The sequence below is a fragment of the Cetorhinus maximus genome, chromosome 17 (genome assembly GCF_964194155.1).
Source record: "Cetorhinus maximus chromosome 17, sCetMax3.hap1.1, whole genome shotgun sequence".
In the NCBI taxonomy this organism is placed as follows: Eukaryota; Metazoa; Chordata; class Chondrichthyes; order Lamniformes; family Cetorhinidae; genus Cetorhinus; species Cetorhinus maximus.
The window spans coordinates 94,287,011-94,312,243 of record NC_135895.1 but is presented as its reverse complement, the minus strand read 5'-3'; the positions used below and the strand labels follow the sequence as shown (position 1 = coordinate 94,312,243).

Below are 25,233 nucleotides of genomic sequence, written 5' to 3'. Positions count from 1 at the left end.
GTCTTCTCTCTTTGCTGCCTTCTATTATCAAACAGTTTACCTTCTCCTCTTAAACTGGACCTGTGCTGCACATGGAGTTCAGCTGCCAAACAATCTGGATAGCGTTCTCAAGGGCTAGCTCTTCCTTTGCCTGTAGCATTGTGACAGTGCATTATCCGCCACTCCTACACTATTCTATCCCTGAGTGACTATTCTGTCTCCTGGCTACTGGGCACATTTATTCATTACAGGTTCCAGAAAGCCCTCATTGGTCAGAGCAGCCAACCACTCAGATGGGTACCATGATGCCCCCAGTGGAGGATAGACAAGAGGGCAATCAACAACCAGGAGAGCTTCAGCCTCCGGCTCCAATGACTGTTGATGGTTCTGTAACCACCGATCAATGCTGCAATCCCCAGCCAGCAAGACAATGCCAGAGATGCTGCTGGAACCAAGTAGCAACTGTCCATTGCTGAACGCCACACAGCCAAACGCAAAGGTGAGTTTACTAAAAAAAAACGCATCCTTATAAAAGGAGTGGCCATCTTCTGTCACACAGGACAGCTCAATGACCCACATGACGAAGGAAGAATAGAAAAAAACAACATGGAGATGAGCACAATGTTCGTCTTAGCCCACGAGAAATGGGATGGAACAGCAGCCACCTTTCACTACAACTACTGAATCGACAAAGAGCGGTTCAATACCAAGAAATTGAAAAAGAGGATGAAAAGATACATAGATGCCAGAGCAACCTCCAAAACAACAGAGTTTACCTGCAACAACAGAGCCTACCACTCCTCTGACAGTAGTGTGAATGAGATATAGAAGGGTTATAAGGCTTCCAGACAGCCTGAATCGATGAACTCAGAGACTTGAAGGGGGGAGATGGGGTAGTAGTAATAATTTAAATATAAGGAGTAAACTAGAATAACTTGAAATATATTGGATAAAAACTTGGGGGTAGGTGTATTATAATGATCTGGCACATACAGAGTTAAAATGGGACTAAGCACAGTATTGCCCACATGATTATCTAAGAGAAAACATGACCACACCTAGGTGTCAGTCTAGTGTTGGACAAAGCAGTGTGCACAAGCAAGCATGGAGACAGTTCCCAGCTTGAACCCTTTACTGTATAAATGTACATAGTTCTTGTAGTTAATAAATACATACAGCTAACCTACTTAAGACTAAAATAGTTCATTAAGACCTGCTGAATGGTATCCAACACCCTGCAACAGAGACCACAATCAGATCAGCCATATAACGCAGCAGGTTCAAAGGACCAAATGGCTACTCCTGCTCCTAACTACTGTGTTCCTATGTACATGCAAACTGAAAATATGTATTTTGTTCATTTAACTAACATAGCTGAACAAGGGAATTCATTACCCATTCACTTTGGAGGTGAGTGCATAGATTCCTATTCTGCACTAATTTCAGTGGTGATTTTGAGTCTTTAGCTATAGCCAGATTTCTTTCTTTCCAAGTGCAAAATTCCACGTCTTTTCAAAATTGGGTTTTCCTCTTCTTACTCCAGATTCTCAGCTGTAATGATTCAAGGGGAGGTCTTGTGGTGCAATAGGTAGCATCCCTGTTTCTGAGCCAGGAGCTCCAGGTGCTAGTCTCACTCCGGGACTTGATGGCCACACAGGTTGATTATCAACCTGAAAATCCATCCAATGCACCTATGGCAGACAATAAGAGCATGGGAGTCCACTGCTTAACCAGAGCTTGCAGAAGACAATAGCAAACCACTGCAGTAGCTTGCCAAGTATAACTATGGTCCACCACATGGAAATCTATGGGCTCCAATGCCATCTTAGAGCACGGTACCTGCAAGGAGAGATAAAGTGAGGGAATGATTCAAGGAGGTGTAGAATAGAGTGGGAATGGGGTCAAGAGGATAGCAATGAATTAGGGATACAGTCCTATGCAACTGGAGTTGGGCTGGGAGGAAAGGATGCTAATTCTGGTTGGAGATTGCATCATGTTATCTCCTGGATGATCAGGTAATTAGCAAAGGTAAGAGTGCTAACTGATCACATAAATCTACTGTCAAGAGGGCACCTCACCACCGCCTTCTCAAGGGTAATTAGGGACGGGCATTAAATGCTGGCCCAGCCAGCGATGCTCACATCCCATGAATAAATTTTTAAAATCATATTAATGTGATTTATTGCAACACTTTCAATAAGTATGAAGCTATGAAGCTATGACCTGGTTGGATGCTGAATTAGAAATTCTTTAATGACAGCTTTTTCTTGTTTTTAAAATCTTTATTTTTCAATTAAATTCTTTGACAGAATATTTTTAATTTTTTTCTTGAATTCAATAGATACATACTTCTAAATTCCTCCCACATCACAGATACTTCCACCTTTGTGATGTCTAATTGGCCAGGGTTTGACTCTCTCCATCAGCACCAACCATAGAACTCCTGCTGCGCAATCTGATTGGTCATCACTGGCAGTGGAGGAAGGTAAATGTATGCCTACCATTGGAATCAGTGATGAACAGGAAACAATGCACCCTCTCCCATCAAAATCAATGGGGAAAGAATTCTCCTGTTGTCCAATTATGTTGCTATTGGATATGCAAACAAAAGTCACACTTTCAGTTTGATTGTTAATCATATCATAGCACAGCAAATAATATAAGTAAACAATATAAGACTCCAGGACAATCTGCAAGGTTGGCAAATCTCTTGGGTGGCAACTGAGATGGGAAGGGCATTAGAGAACACAAATTGGAAGGGAAGGTCTATGCTTCAAATCTCTTCCTTCGCATATGTTGAGATTTAAATTAAAGAGACCCAGAAAAAAACTTAATGAGCCCATATTTCTTTTGAAATGTATTGTCTCCAAGTGAAATAGGACAAGTTGGCTTCTGTGTGTGAGACCTGTAAAACACACTTTTGCTGCTCCATTGTTTTTTAAAAAATTAAAATAAGGTCACTCACTACTAAAGAAACAAGATGTCCAGCTGAAACATTGGTGAACAGCAACTCTAAACTGACCTGGTAGTTCTTGATGTAAATGTTGAACACCTGTCATGGAGAAATGCTCCAATCCCCAATAATGATATCATGGGCTGGGTTTAACGTTCTCCCACCAGTGGGCTTGAAGGTGGGTGGAACGTAAAATCGAGCATGTGGCCTTCTCACTGCCTGCCTGACCTTCCCTGAGTGGTCTGAAATTTTACAGGGGGGCGTGGGGGAGGCATCAGGCCTTGGTCTGTTGAAGCCTTTAAGTGGCTAATTAATGTCCCTTTGCGCATCGGAGGGCTGGCCCTAGGATCATCCATCCCTCCCCCTCGATCTTTTGAACTGAGCCCTTCACCTCCCATGCTGAGACTCCTGACCCTGAACTTACCTGGGCTCCTTGGCAGGGTAGGACTGTCTGTAGTCCCAGCAGTGGCCATTGCTCCTAACTGGCGCTGCTGGGACTACAGAGCTGTCGGCCATCTGATTGGCTGGCAACTCTGTAAGGTGGGATTCCTCCTGAGAAAGTGGTGGAAGTCTTGCCTTAAAGCAATGAACTGTGCTCCCAATGGTAAATTGCTGTGGGGCGGCCATCGGGATCATGGGTGGACTCCCCACCGAATTTTTAGCCAGGGGCAGGGACCATGATGCCCTGAAAAATTGAGACCCATAAGATTTGAACAGCAAAAAAATCCATCAAAATTATGTATATGAAAAACATTACATATGTTCCAAAGGTATTCGTGAAAGATGCGATGCATCATTCTGCAATGATACACTGCTATTTCTGCTCTTCTACATTCTTCTGCATTATAACAAGGGTAAGAATACAAGTGGACTATGATTTGTTCCAGTGAAATGCTTGGCCTTAACCCAGTGCCTCATCCAGACACTATAACAGAAAATTGTAGACATGACCTGTATCATACATGACTGGGACTGAGATACATTGAGCTATTACAATAACCTTAAAATATTTTACAATCGTTGTCCTCTGTATTCAGCCTACAGTTCAAGAGGGAAAAACCAGCTACAGATTCAGTTGGGTCATCCACATTGCAGTTCACAGGGCAGAGGTTTTGGGATTCAATATTCCTTGAGCTCATTCAAAACTCTGTTGCCCTTATTCTCACTTGTACTAAGACATGTTCAGCCATCATTTCTATATTTGCTGACCTACATTGGCTCCAGGTCCAGTAGCAATTCAATTTTAAAATTCTCACCTTGTTTTTAAATCACTCCGTGGCCTTGCCCCCCTCCCTATCTCTGTAACTTCCTTCAGCCCTGTAGCCCTCCGAGGTATCTGTGCTTCTCTAATTCCGGCCTCTTGATCATCTCCGATTGGGTTGGGTGAGTATCATGGAAACCTGACTGGAGGAATTCAAATATGGAACCATGAGAAAAATGGGCAGCGATTTAGGAGGTGACAACATGTTTAAGAACTTTGGAGAGGAAAAGAAGGTTGGACATGGGGTGGTTGTTTGCAAGGATGGTGGAGTCAAGGGTGAGATTTTTGAGGAGAGGGGTGATGATGCCAGATTTAAAGAGGAGCGAGCAGTATTTGGGGAGAAGAAACAACCTCAGCTATGGTAGGGGCCAAGAAGGGAAGTTGGATAACAGTTCAGTGGTAATAGGGTCGAGAGAGGTTGGACTCATGGGCATGATGAGCTTGGAGAGGGCATGGGAGGAGATGTGATTAAAGTCTAGAGAAAGATAACAGGTTAGCTTCCTAATGAGTGGCAATTCCAATTGCCCAATCCTTATCTCTCCACAACCTGCCCTCTCAGTGCACCCGCCAGGAGAAATCTTACAAACTTCCTCCTTGTCTCACATTTCACTCCCTGCTCTGACTCACTGGATTGTTACCAGTGGATGACTGCCCTCCTCCAAATCTCCCTTCAAAATGGACATTCACCTGTGAACAAATGACCTTGCCAGCCATGAATTTATTGCGCATAATCACATCGGCATCATAGACTTGACAGAGACATGACTTTCCCCTTAATGAAGTTTCCCGGCTGGCTACACCTTCCACCACTTGTCCTGCTCAATCTACCCTGGTGGTGGTGTAGCCCTTAAGGTGCTGAAGGGGCTGCTAGCTCACATGGACTCTTACTTCAAGTAGAGTCATTGCCATCAGAAGGGGAGGGGATTAAACAGGGACAAAATTGGGAAAAAAAATTACCTTTACATTTGAATTGAATCATTTGCACAATAACACTTAAAGAAGCAGAAAGAAAATACTACAATTCTCGCATCTAAGACCCGGAATAATAAATAAATTATCCTGTCAAAATTTGCGTACATCAATGGCTGTTAAGTTACTAAGGAGTGTATTAATTTTAAAGTATGAACCCAATCAATTCTGTGTTGTCACAGATACCCTGATGAAATAACTAAGCAAGCAATGACACACAGCCTGAAAATCACTCGAACGCAGTGATCTGTGAATGTCAAAAATATCTTCCTTTTCACCTCTGTACCCAGTAGCACGAGGTAACCTATTTCTTACACCACCTTACATCCAGTCGATCATGTTCTATGTCATTTCTGTAACAAAGTCCCCCTCTATGTGGACAGATCTTCAGTCTGACTCACAATTCCCTAACCAGGAGAATCAGCTAAACATGATGGATGAGTTGTCACTCCATTCTCCATTGGACACCATACCCAGCTGGGTGGCAACCTAGTGTAAAGAGGCCGGAGCCTTTGTCTCCTTCTCTCCTGGGCTACAATGGGGAAGAGAGAGGGGGCCATCCCATTGCCATTGGAGATGAGTACTCTGCTCTATGTCAACGCAATATACAGAGTCTGGAGCTTCCACTGGGGCAAACAATATCTCGAGAAACAAAAATATTTTGATTTAGTTCAGCAATCTTTGCCTTAGGGATGCCAACATCATATCTCTCAATTGTCATGTATACTGTGATTAAGTAAGCATTGTTTATATGAAAATTTTAAATGACTTTGTTTGACTTCAGAGCACTGAAGCCAGGCATGTCTTTCTTCCCTCCATGTTCCCAAATGCCCTGAGATTTGTCCTTACTTATACTGTGGAGGCATTTTAAACAAATCTGAGCAGATCGAGTAGAGTGAAACCTTTTCCACACAAAGGCATCCAAAAATACTCTGTCAACGTTAGCGCTTGGGTTACAACAGCTATTCAAAACAATTCCACCTTCCTGAGAATGTGCATTCCATTTGCACATGTAAGTGAGTGACGAGATACACATTCAGCAACATATGAGCAGCAAGGACACCCTCTCAAAACAAAGCGACAGAAGCAAGAGGTAATTATTTATTAAATGTATCAATTGGAAACACCATGTAACAGTTCTTAAAAAATATGGAATGCTTCGCCTTCTCTGGCTTTTGCTCATCATCATTAACTGGCTTCATCTTCTGACACTAGCACCTATAAAACTACTATTACCACGTCCTTCTCCAAAAGGATCACTGTTAAATTTCCCCTCCCCACCACACCAAGCCGCCCCCCACCCCGCAACAATTCTCTACTACTACACTCACTTTCAACCGATCTGCTCTTTCCAAGAACTTAAAATACACGGTTACCCTTAACTCTGTCTATTTGAGGCTGTCTCTCACATCTTAGGATTCGACTATTTCACTACAAAAGGATCTTAAGATGATTTAAAAAGCCACCTTAAATTAAATTCAACTCACAAAGGGTTACAAGCTCTGAATTGAAGTGTTGCATTGAAGTCAATAGAAGGAATGGTGCTTCTACTCTGTCTTAAAAAACGGCAGCGAGACTAACTGCCGCCCACGATTGGGCTCTGACCGCGGTTTCACCTTGGCTGGCCAATTAACGGCTAGCCAGCGTGAAACGTGTGCTAAGAGCCTCAGCACTGCCGGGGTGGGGGCGGGAGGAACTTGAGCGCTGAGCACTGAGCACTGAAATGTGCCGGGGTGCGCGCACTGAAAGCTCCCTGAAGGAGCAGAGCTGCCTCGGGGAACTGAAGAATTCTAAATGCAAAAATAAACTTTTTTACAAATGATATAAACATGTCCCCACGTGTGACTCATGAAGAGGGATGTGTAAAAAAATGATGTTAACATTTTTTTTTTAGTTACGGTTGGAAACCTCATCCCACCCGTGGTTTAGGTTTCGTTAAAAATGCAAAGGGCGCCTGGCCTATTCAGCTAAATGGGCAGTGAATAATGAAAGTTAATTGCTTGCTTAAGGGCCTTAATAGGCCTCTTCATTGTTGGTGGGCGCGCTGTCGACTCTCGCAAGAGTGCGCGATGACATCACGCTTGCCTGGTGTCATTGTGCACTATTTCACTCCCATTTGGGCTGGGCATGCGAGACGAAAAGTCCTGCCCCTTGTCTTCTTGTCTATGTAACAAACAGGACAGAAGCACAGAGTCGTCTATAATCAGTTCTAGAAGTCTGCTGAGGGAAGCAGGTAAGGAAAAAAATGTCTCCATATGGGGAAGCTAATCTAGGTCAGAGGAAGGGCTGACCAGAAAAATGATCTTCAGCCCACTCACAAGGACAGTATGATGTGCTTTATTTTCTTTGTTACAAGTGAGAATACTGAAATTAAATTGAAGTACAGTGAGATTTACTGGAAATGTTACTCGACTCATTTATTTGACAATTGTAATAGAAACTAGTTTGCTCATTTACATTCAGCCTTGTTAATTGGTATGTCAGATAACTGGAGAAGCGTACAAGGGGGCATCACTTTCTTTCTGCAGTCCACCTTTCCTTTCTTGTTGCAAAAATGTTAATGTTGCCCTTTTACCGCCTCAAAGAGTCAACGGTTCTAACTCCAACAAGGATCACAATGACTATAACTGATAGTGCTACTATATAGTGGAGTGATGCTAGGCTCTTTCAATCAGTTGTACTGCTAAGGAACTAAGCTTCCATTCCCACCTTTTGAACTACAAGGGGTGTACGGTCTGTACTAGTGAGACCTGCAGTTATGTGGGTCAGCTTAGATAGACCAAGAGGGTCTTTTCGTGAATATCATTCATATGTAAAATATAGGGACGTGTATAAAAAATAGTATATATTTGAGTCCTAAAACAGATAGGATTCATAAGCTATCATTTAATATTCATATGTAATTTCTGTGCTGAATCTTGATAGATATTCTTTGAGAAAATGCCACATTAAAATTAAGATTTTATTAACCTCAACAGTCACATCAATAAAATATAGCAAAAATAAATTTTTAAAAATCAATTTATTTATAACTTTTAATCTCTTCTAATTTACTCCCCTTCTCTTGAAGGCAATGACTTCTTGGTTAGGTACTGTTTCATAAGCTCCAATCATGCTCTGGCACCATATTAGTGACAATTCTTCCTGTATGTGCATAAACAATGGCAGTCACCAGGCTACTTGAGGAAATCATAGCAAACCTAATTACACCAAAATACATCCAAATTTTGCCCTGACCAATTACTACCTCCTTAACCCAGCAGTGCAGATGCTAACTACTTATTACATCTGTCATGAAGACATTAGTGTATATAATGTTATTGGAAATTATTTTAAATTAGACTTGTAGTAGAGTCTGTGTCTGTGGGTGTGAGTGTGTGCATCTTAATTATATTAAAGCCAGTTAGCCTGGGTGCATTGATGCATAGTAGTTTTGAGATATAAACAGTAAGATAGAGGGTACATTTGCATTTTGTTGAATAAACCATTCAAAGACTGGGGGTGAAATCTTGCGCCCAGCTAGAAGACACCAAGCATTATGTTTATATTACTAATAAAATTGGTACTTTGAAAGGGGTTTTATTGTTAGAAGAGGTGGAGTTCAAAGGGCCTGGTGATACAATGAGAATTTACATTCAAAGGGAAGGCTAGGTAGATACAGAACAGGGGTTTGTGTGGTAGTCAGAGACATGCCGCCTATAAGCCTACAACTATGCGAAGGAACCAAATTAAAAGGAACCTCATTTTGAATTTGTAAGAGAAAATATGATTTGCCTGGTGTCTGTTTAAGTCTATGGATTATTGATGCCTTGGTGAAGATTTACCTGGGAGTGATTAATTTGGCGATTTGTTTAAAAGTTATTACGGTAGTAATTTGTAGACATGTGTATGTGTTTAAATTTGTTGTTAAATTAATAAATGTTTAATTTAATTGATATAAAAACCCTCTGGAGGCTTGGTGGCTTCACTACTGAATCCAGAGCTGCATCTCAAGCATATCAATTGAAAATATAGGTTTTGACAGTTTTTTAAAGTTTCCCACTCAGCCTTTACCAACTGCTGTGCCATAACACATTGAGTTGGCTTTTATCTGCTAACTCGTCACAGACTGGTGACTGAATTTGGGATCTTACTAGTTGATGCATCAAAAGAATTTACAAACTTATTCGTCAATTTTCCATTGTAAGTCAGAGAGAATAAATGCTTTCATACCTGTCTGTGTTTAACCACGTTGTCCATTTCTTTCTCTGCTTTTTCTTTTCTGCTTATATTTCCTCTTTTTCTCCTCTGTTTATCTCTCCCTAGCTCTTTTTGCTTCTCTGTTTTTCTCTTCTTTCATTCCGAGTGGGAGATGGTGGATTTTTGTCCAGGAACTGGACAACATTCAGGCTTGGGCTGATAAGTGACAAGCTACGTTTGCACCACACAAGTGCTAAGCAACGACTATCTCCAGCTAGAGAGAATCTAAACATCGCCTCATTAAATTTAATGGCATTACCATCGCTCAATACCCCACTATCCAGATGCTGGGGGTTACCATTAACCAAAACCAGAATTAGATCAGCCATATAACTACTTTGGTTACGAGAGCAGGTCAGTGTTTGTGAACCTTGCAGCAAGTAACACATCTCCTGACTCTCCAAAGCCTGTCCACCATCTACAAGACACAAGTCAGGAGTGTGATGGAATACATTCCACTTTCCTGCATGGATGCAGCTGCAACAACCCTCAAGAAGCTCAACATCCTCCAAGACAAAGCAGCCTGATTTACTGGCACCTCATCTTCCGCCTTCAACATTCACTCCCTCACCGACGCACAGTGGCAAGATGCATTGCAACAATTTGCCAAGGGTCCTTCAACAGCACCTTCCAAGTCTGTGACTTCTACCAATGAGAAGGACAAGGGCAGCAGATGCATGGGAACAGCACCATACAAACATATGAACATACGAATTAGGAGCAGGAGTAGGCAACTTGGCCCCTCGAGCCTGCTCCGCCATTCAATAAAGCCAGGGCTGATCTGAATGTAACCTAATACAAATTCCTCTCCAAGTCACTCAGTAGCCTGACTTTGAACTATATTACTGCTTCTTCACAATCACTGGGTCAAAATCCTGGAAATCCCTTCTTAACTGTACTGTGGGTGTACCTACGTCATGTGGACTTCAGCAGTTCAAGAAAGCACCTCACTACTACCTTCTCAAGGGCAATTAGGGATGGGCAACAAATGTTGACCTTGCCAGTGATGCTCGTATCCCAAGAACAAATTTAAAAATGTTACTGCAGTTACTTTAAATGTGGATTAAACCTTATTTTGGCGAGATAAGTTTTCAAGTAGTGAGAAGAATTGCACGAGAAACTTTTCATATAGCATTTTGAATGGGCATAGAAAAAAACATTTGAATACACTGCAGACCACTGTCTAAAAAAATGGGTGTCACTGTATATGACAGTCGTGGTGTAATGGGGGCTATATTCCATTGCGCCTGACAATGGGCATGGGGAATGCAATGCACGATTAATTTGTGCCCATTGATTGCAATGCAGGCAGAAGGTTAACTTCGTGCTCCCTGCTCATTTGCAGGATTTCAGTGTCCAGCAGTGCTAAACATGCTATTGAGTAGCTGGGCATGTCAGCAGGGGGAACAACATTGTGAGTGTCTAGCATCACTTAAAGCTAGCCTGCACGTCTTAATGGGGAGATGCGTTGAGGCTACAGCAGCTGTTGGAGGTCAATCAGGAAGTGACTCTGACCTGGGAAACATTTTAAGAATGGCACAACATAGAGAAAGCAGGCTTCAAGGTTTTCAGACACTGCACTGGAGGCCTTGGTGGAGGAGGTGAAAAGGAGGAGAGATGTCCTGTACAGGAGCCCAGGAAGCTCTCCAGGCACATGGCGGGAAGACAATGGGAGCAGAAAGCTGTGGAGGTCAATGCCAGGAGTCAAATCTCGAGGCAAAAACAAAAAATGCTGGAAAAACTCAGCAGATCTGTCAGCATCTGTGGAGAGAGAAACAGAGTTAACGTTTTGAGCCCATATGACTCTTCTTCAGAGCTCTGAAGAGAGGTAGAAATGTGATGGGTTTTATACTGTTGAAGAGAGTGGGTGGACAGGTGGAACAAAATAGAAGGTCAGGGATAGGTGGGAGCTCAGGAGAGATTTGATGAAGATGTCATGGACACAGGAGAAAGGGAGTGTTAATAGTAGTGTTAAAGACTAAAGAAGGTGCTAATTGTGCATAAAGATAAGATAGCAGAATGTGTTAATAGCAGGAACTTTAACACTACCATTAACACTCCCTTTGTCTTATATCTTGGTTAAATCTCTCCTGAGCTCCAACCCATCCCTGACCTTCTATTTTGCTCCACCTGCTCCACCTGCCTCCACCCCACTTCAACAGTATAAAATCCACCACTACTCTCCTCCGTCTGGCTGAACTTGTTCTCACACTGAACAATTTCTCCTTAAACTCCTCTCACTTCCTCCAAATAAAAGGTGTGGCTATGGGTACCTGCATGGGCCCCAGCTATGCCTGTCTCTTTATGGGGTATGTGGAACATTCCTTGTTCCAGTCCTACTCCGGCCCCCTCCCACAACTCTTTCTCTGGTACATCGATGATTGCTTCGGTGCTGCTTCATGCTCTCGTCTGGACCTAGAAAAATTTATTAATTTTGCTTCCAATTTCCACCCCCCATCATTTTCACATGGTCCATCTCTGACACTTCCTTTCCCTTCCTTGACCTCTCTGTCTCAATTTCTGGTGATAGAGTGTCCACCAATATCCATTACAAGCCTACCGACTCCCACAGCTACCTCGACTACAGCTCCTCACACCCGGCTTCCTGTAAGGACTCCATCCCATTCTCTCAGTTCCTTCGCCTCTGTCGCATCTGTTCTGATGATGCCACTTTCAAAAACAGTTCCTCTGACATGTCTTCCTTAACCAAGGTTTTCCACCCATGGTGGTTGACAGGGCCCTCAACCGTGTCCGGCCGAACTCCCGCGCATCCACCCTCACGCCTTCTCCTCCCTCCCAGAAACATGATCGGGTCCCCCTTGTCCTCACTTATCACCCCACCAGCCTCCGCATTCAAAGGATCATCCTCCGCCATTTCCGCCAACTCCAGCATGATGCCACCACCAAACACATCTTCCCTTCACCCCCTCTGGCGGCATTCCGCAGGGATCATTCCCTCCTGGACACCCTGGTCCACTCCTCCATCACCCCCTACACCTCAACCCCTTCCCACGGCACCTTCCCATGCAACCGCAGAAGATGCAACACCTGCCCCTTTACTTCCCTTCTCCTCACCGTCCTAGGGCCCAAACACTCCTTTCAAGTGAAGCAGCATTTCACTTGCACTTCCCTCAATTTAGTCTACTGCATTCGTTGCTCCCAATGCGGTTTCCTCTACATTGGAGAGACCAAACGCAGACTGGGTGACCGCTTTGCAGAACACCTTCGGTCTGTCCGCAAGCATGACCCAGACCTCCCTGTCGCTTGCCATTTCAACACTCCACCCTGCTCTCATGCCCACATGTCCGTCGTTAGCTTGCTGCATTGTTCCAGTGAAGCTCAACGCAAACTGGAGGAACAGCACCTCATCTTCCGACTAGGCACTTTACAGCCTTCCGGACTGAATATTGAGTTCAACAATTTTAGATCATGAACTCTCTCCTCCATCCCACCCCCTTTCTGATCCCCCCCTTTTTTTTCCCAATAATTTATATAGATTTTTCTTTTCCCACCTATTTCCATTATTTTTAAATGTATTTCCATCCATTGTTTTATCTCTATCTTTTAGCCTATTTCGATTCCTTCACCCCACCCTGCCCCCACTAGGGCTATCTGTACCTTGCTTGTCCTGCTTTCTACCTTTAATTATCACATTCCTTAGATAATATCACCACCTTCAACACATCTTTGTTCTTTTGTCTATGACATCTTTTGGTTATCCCACCTATCACTGGCTGTCTATCCAGCTCTACTTGTCCCACCCCCCCTTAAACTAGCTTATATTTCACCTCTTTTCTATTTTTACTTAGTTCTGTTGAAGAGTCATACGGACTCGAAACGTTAACTGTGTTCCTCTCCGCAGATGCTGCCAGACCTGCTGAGTTTTTCCAGGTATCTTTATTTTTGTTTTGGATTTCCAGCATCCACAGTTTTTTTTCTTTTCCCTAAGGAGCTGTTTGGTTTTGAAAGTTCCCTGGTGACCTTCATGTGTTCTAACAACACCGTTCTCTCAATGATTATGCAATGACAATACAGTTGTTGTGTAACACGAGATCAGATGCTGTTGCAATGGTGAGCTCATTTACAATATTCTAAAGATATATTAGTAGTTTGTGAGAGATTTCATTTGTAGATGCTCTTTCAATCGCGTCTTTCCAGTTTTGTAATTCCATATCCATCTTACATAGTTGTAATCCTTCACCTTGTTTTGTTGCTGCTTTGATGTCAGCTAGTTTTAGCGACTTTGGCTCTGCACCTAGGCTTACTTAGTTAAGATGTTGTTCAGCAATCTTTTCCTCATAACTAGTAGGACTGACTGTTGGCATCGGATGTCGCGAAAGATAGTCCACTAAGTTCAGCTTGCCTGGCTGATACTTAACATAGAACTTGTACTCTTGTAGTTTGGGTATCTGATGCTCTATTTGAGTAGGTGGTTTATTATGTGGATTGTTGAACAAGCTTACTCGTGGTCGATGACTGGTTATGACTTCAAACTCTCTTCCATACAACTAGAGATGGAAATGTAAGATACCCCATGTGACTGAGAGCGCTTCTCTGTTTGTGAATAATGTTGCTCTACGGGTGTTAGCAGTCTGCCTGCTATTGCAACAATTGATGGGTTCCCTGCCTTGTCTTTTTGCACAAGAACTGCACCTAAGCGCTTGCTGGGTGGTTTTCTCAAGGTCAAAATAGGTATTTTGTGCAACTTGATGACAACCGTTGTTTGATCTGGTGTACAGCCTGTTTGTGTGATTTAGTTCACTCCCACCTCGTGGTCTATCTTTTCAGATCATGTAGCGGGGCAGATAGTGCAGCAAGGTCAGGAATGAAGCAACTTCAGTATGTGATGAGTCCTAGCAGACTCCGGACTTCCTGCACATTTGTAGGATCCGCAACATTTGCAATGTTGTTGGTATGCATAGGAATCACTTATGTGACAGCGATCATGTGCAGATCTGGAAACCGATAAGCGTGTCACATTCTCCAGATTTGACATAGAATACAACCTTCGTTCTGGTGTCTTTGAAATGAGAATGGCATTTCAAAAGTGCTGAGAATTCTCAGTGGTTTGTCACTGTAGTAAGGGAAAACGTTCATATTCCTTGGTTTGCAGGGAATGAGCAATCCTGAGGTTTGTTGAAAGTTTTATCTCCCATGACATTTACAGATGCTCCTGCATCTTTGAGAGCATCTACATCCAAACAGCCAATGGTCTCTGTCGCACCTGGCCGATTGCTGTGTCCAAAAGAAAGCACAAAAGTATTTCAGGGTCATCCGCCTCTACATTGGCTGCATTCTCGCACCCTTTTGCTGTGGCACGCATATGTAGCACCTTTCTGTTGGTATCAGTCTTAGTAGTTGACTTTGCTGATGAATGACAAACACGAGCAAAATGGTTCAATTTTCCACAAGCTTTGTGCTGATAACCAGGAGCAGGACACTCCAGTGTGGGTAAGCACGCCACAGTGGAAACATTGTTTGGACAAGTTGCAAATCTGTTTGTGAGACTGCAACTTAAAATACTGCCTTCTCTGCAGAAAGTAGGCAAAGGAATGCTTTGTATTTTGCATCATCCTTGATGCCAGTGTGAAGCTCTTGGGACCGAAACAGCCAGAATTAAAATTGCACGAGCAAACAAATGGTTTTGTTTCTCTTGTTGCACACTCCCTCTGATACATATGGTAGCTTCAAGCGAACAAAAAATACATTGCAATTTTTCAAAACTTTACAGATACCAAGTATGGGAGAACTCACAGGGAAGACGAGGACTGTGATTGCACAACATCCACACGTGCACACTTCCCAGCGGTTACGAAAGGCTGATACAATTTAGAAACTGGAACTCTGATTTCTTTTTGCCCGGGGATCTACAATAGTTCCCTCCCAATTAACTCAACAAAGTTTGGATTCAACCCTGGAACTTGCTTCCTCAGGTCAGGACCACACTGTGTCATTGGAAAATAAATCTGCAATTTAAGAGAAGCTTAAATACAACAATCTTAAGAGGCAAAATATACACACACACACAGATACAGAAACATGCAAACACAACACACACTCGCACATAGACACACACACAAAGAGGCACACAAATATACAACACGCTCAGACAGAACACACACAGACACACAAATCATCACCAGTTTAAAACCAAAATAAAAACATGTTTAGGTAAAATGCACAGACTTTTTCATTGAAACTGAATTAATACAGATGTGTACATTACTCTTTGAAGATGAATTACTGAAATTATTTTAAGAACTTGGATATATAACATGTTTTTGACCAATTTGAGACACTCTGCCAGAGAGAATGCTTGTTTACACATGCAGTACTCTTTTTATAACGTGCTCAGGGCATGGGAAATGTTATAGTTCACTCAAATGTAATTGTCAGAGGGCTTGTCCTCAAAATTTACAGGGATTATTTAATACACATGATTACTCTGTCCAATATGTTCAGATGAGAAGGACTTTACGATAAGTGTAACTGTTTATTCAATTTGTTATCATTTTGCCCAGTTTTTTCTCCTTCTTCCTTGCAGGTACTGACTCCACAATGGGACGGAATCACATTAGCTGGGGGCCCACAGGTACCTTGCCCAGATGTGCATGCAACATTTGTAAGTTTTAACAGTGAGTTTTGGTACGCTATTTGACCATGTAAAGAAAGACTTGCATTTATATAACATCTTTGATGACCTCAGGGTGTCTCAAAGTGCTTTACCGACAGTGAAGTAATACAGCGCAGTGATTGTTGTAATGCAGTCGAGTCTCTGTCTTTACTCTGCATTCTTTTGTTAACCTATTCTTGGAATGGTGCAGGCATGGCTACATTTACTATTCATCCTGAATTGCCCTGATAAAGTTTTGAAAGCCCGTCTTTTTAAAGTGAGTGTTTTACAACTATAGCTTGCTGACCACTTCCGATGACATTGAGAGTCAATCATGTATTGCGGTACGGGGGTCTTAATAGAGCAGATTAGGCAGTGGTGGGAGATTTCCTTCCCTGCAGGCAATTAAGGAACCAGTTGAGTTCTTATAGCATAAAAGCAAAACACTGGAAATCTAGAAAAAAAAACTGTTCTTATAACAGTTGGAAGCTTATTGAGTTCATTTTCATAACTTGGCAAGGCAGGACTTGAACTTACAACCCAACTTGATAGCCCAATTCTATAATCATTAGACTGCTGTACCCACGCACAGGGAGTTTCCAGTATGTGTTATTAATTAGTAGTCAAAGAGTGGGAATGCTGGTTGATTTTTCTTAGTTCTGGACGTTCCTCATAGGTCCCACTTCTCTGAACTTCTTTTGTCTCACCTTTCCTTCTTCACTCTTTACAATGTTTTTATCCTTTCACGGGATGTGGATGTAGCTGGCAAGGACAGCATTTGTTGCCCATTCCTAATTGCCCTTGAGAAGGTGGTGGTGAGTTGCCTTCTTGAACTGTTGCAACACATCTGGTGTTGGGACCCCCCACGGTTCCACTGGAGAGTTGCAGGATTTTGATCCCGTGACAGTGAAGGAACGGCAATATAGTTCCAAGTTAGGATGGTGTGTGGCTTGGAGGGGAACTTGCAGGTGGTGGTGTTCCCCTGCATCTGTAGCCCTTGTCTTTCCAGGTGGTAATGTGATGGATTTGGAAGGTGCTGTGAAAGGAGACTTCGCAAGTTGCTGCAGAGTATCCTGTATATAGTACACATTGCTGTCACTGTACATCAGTGGAGGAGGGAGTGAATGTTTAAGTTAGTGGATGGGGTGTCAATTAAGTGGCTCCTTTGCCCTGGATGGTGTTGTGTTTCTTCAGTGCTGTTGGAGCCATGCTCATCCAGGCAAGTGGAGAGTATTTCACCACACTATGTAAATAAAAAGGAAAAATATTGTCTGCTCTAAGAGCTCATGAAAGAGTTGGTCTTCTCCACCCCATCCCTTTTTGGCACCCCTCGATTTTCTGTCCCTGGTGTGGAGATCCTGAGACCAATTGTAGAACCAACATTGCCCCAGTTGGGACAGGAAAAGTACAAACCTGGCACCTTCCTGGTCTACACTTCTCAGCAGCACAACAAACAATAACACTACCTACTAAACCATGGGAGGCATCCAGTTTAAGCACTTAATAAGATAGCTGGAAATACGAAGCTTTTATTTTGAAAGGAATGTGTTTCTCTAGATACTAAACAACCATTGCACATGATAAAACTGTACAAACTCAAACAGATACTTAGCTTTGTGCCAGAGAATAGAAAGGAGAATTATACTGCAATTACATTTTATTGTTATAGCAGATTCCATTATCACTAAAGCTTACTCAAACAGGTATTAACTCATTTTTCAATGATAGAATCTATCAAAATATTTATTTAGAAATAGTTTATCTTGGTGGCTCAGTAGTTGAATGCATAATGAGGTGCAGTACTCAGGCACGCAGAACAGAAATGTCCTAAATTTAACCGTCCATCTGTGCTATTTTAATTGATCTCTGTTGAGATGTAGCAGAGCATTGCAATTGGTCTTAATGCCTCTGTTTTAGGAAGAGTCAGGGGATGGGGTAATGCTGGAAATCAGCCAAGGTTGCCATTCCTGATCACTATTCAGTGACCCTGACTGAAAAGTGAAGGCGGATTGAAGCCAGCTTGGCTACGATGCCAACTTCATCACAACTGGCCAGATACTGTCCATGATCATCCATGGAGAATGGCCTGTTGGGTGAAGTGTCACAGGGCTTTTTGTGTTTGAACCCAGTCACTTCCTCATGACAAACTCACATATGCAGCAAGAATCCTTCATCAAAAAAAACGTTATAGACACACCACATTCATGGAGGCAGAGAACCATATCCTTTCAGTGCCTCTTGTCATAGCCTTGGCCAGCTTATAGGTATCTCAACTACCTCAATCAAACCTCATTTTGTAGATTCCTTATCCCGCTCCTGGAGGCTGTACTCAGTATGTTTATTCTGCAGTGGGCAGTGGAAGGTAAAGTTATGATGATGATTGTCTCCTGTATGCAGTTCGTAAAAAAGCATTTTTCGATTCATCGCATTTCAGTCTCCAAATATCGCAAAGAGGGTAGCACCCAGGTGTAGCAGATAAAAGCAGTTAACAACATTTCCATAATGTAACAAGATCACTGTTTGAAATTGGAAAAGGCACAAACTTCATTCAATCATTAAATCAATACATAGCACTGCAAACACTTCATATTCAAAGGCAACTGATTCGACAGACTCCTCATGTTGTCTGTTGTCAGTGAGAACCATGTTGTGAATTATTATTACATGATAAATACTAATTCATAGAATACATGGGTGAATGGATTTAATTATAAATGAGCATTCTTGAGCTCTCTAGAATACTGAGTTGCCGGATGAACCACATGCAGTGCAGTGAAACTGCATGCAAAGGTAATTAATTGCTGAGGACCCGAGCATTATGAATGTAATAACTTTTGCAAACATCATGTGGTCAGAGTATCATGTGGTCAGACATAATAGGCCAAATCTACTGAGGAGTGGTGATCACTGTCACATTGCGACTCCACTCCTGGGGTTGAATGTTCTGAGGCCGCTGGTGGGGGTGTGATAGGTGGTGTGGGTGGAAAATATGGCGCGACCTGCTTCATGACGGTGTGAGGGCAGGTCGCAATCATCCGCTCAGCCCACCGACGGCCAGGCTGCGTTTCCCGCCATCGGTCGCCGGGGAGCTAATTGTAATACATCAGCATATGATTAAAAGGCCATCCCGCTAGGCTCTTGGAACCCCCGCTGTATCGTCCGTCCATGTCAGTAGGAAAGCACGCCGACGTGTTTCACAACAGCACACAGGCAACACGTACTTGGCGGCCTTCACTCTGGGGGAACTGAGGTGAGTGATCAGCAGCGTTCTCCACAGCTCACCTATTCTTTACAGGCCTCAGGGGCACTGGCGGGTGGGGGCAACTGATGTCTGGCCCCAGAGGTGACTGCTGAAGGGGAGGGGGGAGTGTCCGGGGGGCAAGTGCTGACCAGCCTCGGAGGCGACCGCTGTCGATGGCGGGGGGACGTCAAGTGCTGTCCTGGCGTTTCATCCCACGCACAGGCAATCGAGGTGGGGGTCAGGGTAGGCGAGGGGAGTGGCCACACATTAGGGACACCTGTATAAACTGACCAGGCCTCTGCAACTGAGACAGATCAGGCACAGCCACAGTGATATGACTGGGGTCAGACTCCTAGCCTGCCCACCCAGGCAAGCAACACAGAGGCACCAAAGGGCCACCAAGCTCTCCATACCTTACCCCTCCCTCCCCACCACCCCCTTGGCACAGACTTTGTGTCCGCCAACACTTTATTGGACCACAGAGCAGTTGGACTGCACACGTTGTACAATCTCCTCGCCAACACTGGCCATGTAGCAGTCACTGCTGGAGGCGCTCAAAGCCTCTTGCAATCTCAGCATCCTGGTTTGGACCAGTGTCCCCCATGTCACAGGCTGACAGGGCAGCCATGCAGCGCACTCATCTCTGGCCATCTGAGGGGTGACCAGCACTCTCCGGGAAGCATTAAGGGGCAGTCACACAGGGCCAGGAAAGGTGCTAAGAACAGCAATGATAACTACGTCCCTCTCTCTCTTTCATGCTGCAGGAGGACCACATCAGGATCATGGATCCTGGTGACCTAGCTGTATGCCTGATGGTCTACAGAGACTGTAGAAGACTCAGGAGAGAGCAACTGAGGCTCCTGGCTGTGCAAAGGCAGGAGCAGCAACCTCAGGAAGAAGGGGAAACAGGGGCTCCCGCACACGCTGCCCAGGAGTGACAGTGAACCGTGACTGGTCTGCACCTAGCGATGCCCAGGGTCTATAGATGCCGCCTGCCATTCTTGCAGATGACTGAGAACCAGTGTCGCCGATGACTGCGCATGTCTAGGGACCTGGTCGCTCACATCTGCCACTCACTGCAGGACTTGGCGCCAAGGGGACATGGAGGGCATCTACTGCCAGTGGCTGTGAAAGTGACTGTGGCGCTCAATTTCTATGCCAGGGGCTCCTTTCAGGGCTCCACAGTTGACCTCTGTAGGATTTCACATTCCGCCACCCAGAAATATATCCAAGAGGTCACAGATGCCATCTTCTCCATGGCACACAACTTTGTGCATTTCGCCTGGGATCAGGACAGCCAGGATGCAAAGGCCATTGGATTTGCCCTGATCTCAGGATTCCCACAGGTGCAGGGTGCGATTGACTGCACTCATGTGGTGCTCAGGTCTCCATCGCTATACTCAGTGGACTTCATCAACCACAAGGACTTCCACTCAATGAATGTGCAGTTGGTGTGCGACCACCAGAAACATATCCTGCAGGTGTGCACATGGTTTCCAGGGAGTGTGCACGACACCTACCTCCTGAGTCACTCGCACATCCCTGCAGTCTTCCAGGGTCCACAGAGGCTGCAGGGTTGGCTTCTTAGGGACAAGAGCTACCCACAAAGGCCGTGGCTGATGACACCCATGCGGCGGCCTCAGACTGCAGCAGAGCGACACTATAATGAGGCTCATGCAGCAGCTCACAACTTGGTGGAGCAGAACATCGGGATGCTGAAGATGCGGTTCCAGTGCCTGGACCAGTCTGGTGGAGCCCTGCAATACAGTCCACAGAGGGTGTCACACATCATCGTCTGCTGCGCACTTTACAACCTGGCGCTCCAACAGGGAGAGGAACTGGCTGAGGAGGAAATGGAGGGGCTGGAGGTCTCCTCAGATGAGGAGGACATCGACAGGGATGAGGGTGAGGGGTCCTCGGTGATGTCGATGACGGGGATGAGGCTCGCGCACTAGCTAGACGAGGCAGGCATGCTCGGGATGCCCTCATAGCTGCTAGATTTGAGGAGGATGATGACGACATGCAGTGAGGTGTCACTGTAGATCCTTACATCGCAGTTGTGAACATTTGACTCCAGTCTGGCTATGGTAGTGCCAATACCCTCTGTGAGAATGCTCCTGTCATGGAGATGCAGTGGAGGCTCTAATTGTTGCTCGATCGCAGGAGGATGATGACAACATGCAGTGAGGACACTACATAGATCTTCACATAGCGTCTGAGAATGTCTGGCTCCTGTCTGGCTGAGGGCAATTCGCTTGCGCTCCATGATCAGGGCCACCTCAGAGACACAGCCATGAAACTTTAGACGCATCTAATGCTGTGTCCGGCCTTCAGCACCGCAGCCTTTCAGGAGCTGGTGCACAGCATCACTGGTCACAGATGCTGGTGTGATGGGGGCCAACCCCACCTCAAAGGTGCTGAGAACACACAGAGAGAATGAGAGAACTCCGTGACGCCTGCCCACTACATTCTGGCAGCAATGACCAGCACTGCTGAGGTGGAGGCATCAGTAATGTTTCCAGGGAGTGTGAGGCTGGACCATCACTGTGGTCTGAAGGCTGCACAGAGCACAGGGAAGAGGCCCTGGACTGAGACACCTGCCTTTTACCTTGTGCAGAAAGGTTTCACATCTGAGTGACAAGAAAACTGCTCATCAGAACAAGGAGCCATAGGCAGGGAGACATTCTTAGGAGCTTATGGACAATAGTGAACAGTATGTACAAGTGATTAGCACCCGTGCCCAGGCTGTGCAACTGCTTTTACCTAACTTTCCTAATCCTGCCACTACGTCTTGGTGCTCCCTGGACATTCGCAGCGGAGGTGGAGGCAGCCTGCTGACTGTGACGCTCTGTCTGGGATGACTTTGGCGGGTGTCCTCTGGAGGGCTGAGCATTGGAGGGCCCCGGCCTGCTTTCAGGGTCCTGCTGTGTGGCAGTGACACCCTCCTCAGCCTGTGAAACTGGAGCTGCGGAGGTCACAAGAAGATAGGATTCGGATGGGCCGGTCACTCCCAGACTCACCTGGGCGGATGGCCCTGGAGTGTGCACCTGCTGATCCTCCTCCCTATGGGTGCCCGAGGCTGACCACGTGAGTGGAAGGTGTAGCTGGAGTGAGATCGAGCTGCCCAGCACCCATCTCGCATACACACTGTTGAAGGCCAACTATGGCATCAGCCATGGTGTTAAGCCCACACATGAATGATGTCCTGGACCAAGGTCTCCATGGCAGCCACCATCCTGTCAATGTTGACCTAGCTTTAGAGTAGCCTCAGGATCACAATTTGGTGAGCACATTGCACTTTCTGATCCACAGCAGGCGGAGGCAGGGACTTCCCAGGACCCCGGCACTCGGAGGACTGCTCGAGGGCAGAACGTTGCTGAGTCTGAGTCAGATGACGAGCCTCTGGACTCGGTCATGTCACAGTTGCTGGAGCTCCAAAGACAAGCTCGGGAACAACAGGCAGGGATGTCCGCTGCACTCCTCAGATTGCAAGACACGATGGAGCAGTCTGGGGTGATAGCGCTGGCATTGCAACGGGCGGCTGCAGTCTTTTTCCCTTTGCTGGTCATGTCTCCTGGGCAGCGGTGGTGAGCTGGTGGTGATGAGCGCTTTGCTGGCCGCTGCCTTTTAAACATGGCGGCCAGTGTGATGCAACAGCGGGGTGATGGCGAGCAGGCCAACGAGAGCCTGTCCGCCATGGAAATGGCGTGTTTTACAGGAGCGAATAAATACTGAGTTGGGCTCGGGACAACACGGCGTGTCAACCCGCCATTTTCGTCGGCAGGTAGAACTCCATTTTACCTGCCCGCCTGGGAAAATTCCGCCCCTCATTTCTGAGCTTGCACTGGACACCATGTTTCTCAGCCGAACCTCCGAACCGGGCCTCCTGAGACATGTGGAGTGTACCTGCTCCTGGAGTCCATGCCTTGAAGTGTAGGATTGTTGGGGGAACCCATGCTGCGCCCCATTTCTACGCACTAGCAGCTGTATTCCATTAAGTCCAAACATCCTACAGACACTTTGACAAGCTGGGGAGAGAAGGTAAGTTTGTGTAAGGTAAGTGGGTGAGGGGGTAGGATGGTTTAGGGGGTGAGCTTGGGTGGTCGCATCGTGGGGGGTTAGTCAAGGGGTGGGATGTAGTCGGGGGGGGGTTGAGAGGTAGACTAGGGTGAGGGGGTAGTTGGGAGTGGGGGGTAGTCGGGGGGGGAGTGTGTGTGGGGGAGCAGTCAGGAGCTGGTGGTAGGGAGGGGGAGGGCGGCTAGTTGCGGGGAGGTCAGAGGGTTGGGTGGTCATCAGTGGAGGTGGAGGGGTCGGGGAGGTTGAGTGTGGTGGGATGGGATAGTTGGGAACTGGGTGGGGGTGGAGGGCTTGTGGTGGTGTCCAGGGAGTAGGGGGGAGTTGGGGGGGTGGGGTAATCAGGAGGGTTACGAGGGTAGTCATGGGGTGAGGGTGTAACCGGAGGGTGGGGGAGATGTCAGGGGTGGGGAGGTAGTCAGTGATCCAGTGGGGAGTCAGGGGGTCAGTATTGTAGTTACCCAGGAGTTAAACCTGGTTTTAATCCTTCTAACTTTTCCTGGGTAACTATTCTGCTAAGTGAGTCAGAACCATCCAAACCCTCTGACTTTAAATTGGAGTTTTGGAAGGTTCCAGGCACAGGGTAAATGTCCAATGGAAGTTGAAACTTCCCAGGCAATTCCCGCAGAATCCTTGCATTACGATTTCCAAGGGGGTCCCCACCGCATCTTCCGGGGTACCTCGGGAGTACCACCATCCAGAGACCAGAAGATCTGAGCCACTGTGATTACACCTCCAGGAACACCTCCAACCAGAGTTAATAATCCTGATTTAAAACTGCAGTTGTTTTGTGCAGTGACCTTGGCTGAGGCTGTCTGAGCTTATGTCACTCAGGACCTTAAGGGCAGCAGAGAACAGGGGACTTTCAATATAACACAGGAGAAATCATCAATCCTCCTCCAGCAGGGATTAAAATCAGACCAACCTCCATAAGCCTGAAACTAAACCATTTATACCAGGAAAGACCCAGGCTGAACTTTATTGGCGCTGCTCTAATGATCTTAGGTACCGACATCAGTGAACGAGCTGGTATTTTCCCATGCAAGCTTTTGCTAGGTAAGGGTTACTGAAAAGCCTCTGAGTGAAGCTTTACCCTGAAATTACATCATAAATAATAAACTGCTTCAAAAATGGCACAAAATGAGTCAGGGGCCCTTTCCCCGATTAGCATGTCCCCACTAACATTTTATCTGATACTTTTCCCATTAACAGGGAGTTCCACGCTGCCCCCATTAGCAGGGTTTCCAGTGCTTATTGTAACTAGTGATACTGGGCCATTGCTGCTTCAGGTGGCAGTAAGGTTCAGAGAAAGAGTATGGGATTTACATAAAGGTAAACCTCCCAACCATGTAACCCACTCTATCATAGGAAACTTCAGAAGTAAAACCAGTTCAGAAAAGGATCGTGCCTGCTGGATCTGTGTTGCCTTGGCTGCCCGCAATGTGGACTGGAATGGGGTTGGGAGAGACAGCATGGCCAATACAACTGATCCATGTTAAAAATCAATCAAGCTCCCCAATCCCAATATTAATTAACCCTCCCTTCCCCCCACCTCAACACCACCCCCCCCCACCAAATTACATATGTGGGCATTAGCTGAAGACAATGTAAACTTCTTGTGATGTTGGTTACCTCCTCTCTCTCTCATAGCCCTGCTGACACTCATTATCAACACACTGTCACACACCAGTTATGACTGCACAGAAGATGACCTGCAAACATGGAATAATGACCATCAGGAAAGGAAATGAGCAGTGAGAACCGGCAAAGAAGTAATAAGAAAGCAAAATACTCTGGATACTAGAAATCTGAAATAAAAACAAAAACTACTCAGTAGGTCAGCCAACCTCTGTGAAGATAGAAACAGCTTTGTTCTGACTGAAGGTCATTGACCTAAAATGTTT

General features: G+C 45.4%; 1 protein-coding gene across 4 annotated transcripts in view; it reads right to left on the bottom strand.

The window, feature by feature from the left end:
• The window catches only part of LOC144692594 (KN motif and ankyrin repeat domain-containing protein 4-like), a 121,442-nt gene that overhangs the window by 71,291 nt on the left and 24,918 nt on the right, over positions 1-25,233 (bottom strand). Inside the window, exon 1 of one of the 4 annotated variants that reach the window (XM_078561610.1) lies at positions 9,375-9,400. The exons of 2 other annotated variants lie outside the window; for them this stretch is intronic. The gene's annotated coding sequence lies outside the window, so the exon portion shown is untranslated. Of the gene's footprint in view, positions 1-2,328; positions 2,393-9,374; positions 9,401-25,233 lie in introns of those variants that run through there. One more of the 4 variants, XM_078561609.1, reaches the window with a different exon arrangement.